Here is a 1,858-nt window from a genome sequence, read left to right on the forward strand (position 1 = left end):
TGCCCATCCAGGGGTGCAGAATGTTGTTACCTGCCTGTGAAGTAAAGAGAAGTATTTCTGAGCCAGCCAGCCACACAGGACCTCTGGACCCTGCCTCTGAATCTGAGAAAGGGGTTTGTGCTCTGAACCTTCTCACACGGTGCAGGAGCTGCAGGCTGAGGGCTGAGTTTGCCTAACAGATCTTGTTTCCTGATAGTACTGTGTTTGCTGGTGATTTGGGTCCTATCTTGGTTACATAGGAAGCTGAAGAGCTACTTGAAAGAGATTTTATGCATAGATGATACCAACACAGGTTCTGCTTTCTCTGAAAAGCAATTTTAAAGCCACTTCATTTTCCACCTGCATTTGGCTAATAGCTGATTACAGCCACACTAATAACCTTCAAACACTCTCAGGTGCAGCCTTAGCTCTGACAAGATGCGCCTCCCTTCCTCCTTGCCCTACTTCATGCTTCTCTGGGGCAGCAAGGGCAGCAGCTGTGCGTTCCTCCCAGGGCCTGAGTTACTGGCAGGAGAGGCAGATGGCTGTGGGCTCATTCCTGAAGTACCCTTCTGGGGACCATCAGCCCCCGCTCCCAGACTGCCATCCCACTCAGGGCTACAGGTCAGAGCACAAACAATTCCCCATGAATATGGATGCTGAGGATGAAGGCTGATTGCTTCTGTTCTACAGGACAAAGCTACCATCCTGTGTAGGGGTGATATTTTTACTCAGTTACAAGGTCAGGGGAAGGGTGGTCTTCTGAGTCACAAAGCAGGACATTTTAAGATTTGGGATGCTGGCCACTAGGAGAAAGGTGTTACCATCAGGAGAATCTGTGTTTGTTGTACAGTCTTTCCCTTCACTTCTTGCCTTTTGCCCAGTTAAGAGGCTGACTGACCAGAGTGCTGCAGGAGGATTTTTTGCAGTGGCTAAGAATTTGGGTGGATGAGCATCAAAGCAGCTTCCAATTCTAAGGAGCTCACTGGCTTACCCATCCAGAGGCCCTGAACCATTCAGGAGCATCAGTTTGGTGGTCATTAAGGGCTTGGGCTTACTCTCAGATTTCTTTTGGTTGTCAAGCTGGGGTCATGTATTCTCCTGGAGTCAGCCAGTGATCAAGAACCTAGTCAGTTAGATCTAGAGCATAGGAGAGGAGAGGAAAGGAGAGAAGAGGAGAGGAAAGATGAGAAAGAAAGGGAGAGAGAGAGGGAGAGGTGCTTTGGGACCTTGGTATAGATGGAAGGAGTAGCCAGAGATGAGACAAGAATATAGGAGTCCCGACTCGTTCTCATCTTGGTCCTCATTCTCCAGGCTCTCACACCAGACCGTTTGCTTATCCCTCAAAGCCAAAGTGATTACAATACTATGGTTTTGCCCAACTCCCTTTCATCAGAGTTCACTTGACAAATGACTACTTAACATATAAAGGCTCAGCTCCAATATCACCAGTCTTCTATAGTTTCTGTCCCTTTGCCCCCCAGAATTCCTAGAAAATCCCCTTTTCCTAGAAAGCCCTGTTCCTTTGTTCATCTGTCTCACTGTGAACTCTTTTTTGTTTATTTATTTTCAGCCCTGGGGCTTGAACTCAGGGCCTTCATCTTGAAACACTCCACCAGCCCTTCTTGTGATGGGTATTTTCCAGATAGGGTCTCTCGAACTATTTGCCTGGGCTGGCTTTGAACCATGATCCTCTTGATCTCTACTTCCTGAGCAGCTATGATTATAAGTGTGAACCACCAGTGCCCAGCTCACTGTGAACTCTTGAAGGGCTCAGACCATATTTCATTCACCTCTGCGCCCCAACACTAGCACAGAGCCTTGACACATTGTGGGTGCTGAATATAGGTTTGTAGAATTGAACTGAGTGAGTTCTGAA

This window comes from Castor canadensis, chromosome 3 (assembly GCF_047511655.1).
Source record: "Castor canadensis chromosome 3, mCasCan1.hap1v2, whole genome shotgun sequence".
NCBI classification, from domain to species: Eukaryota; Metazoa; Chordata; class Mammalia; order Rodentia; family Castoridae; genus Castor; species Castor canadensis.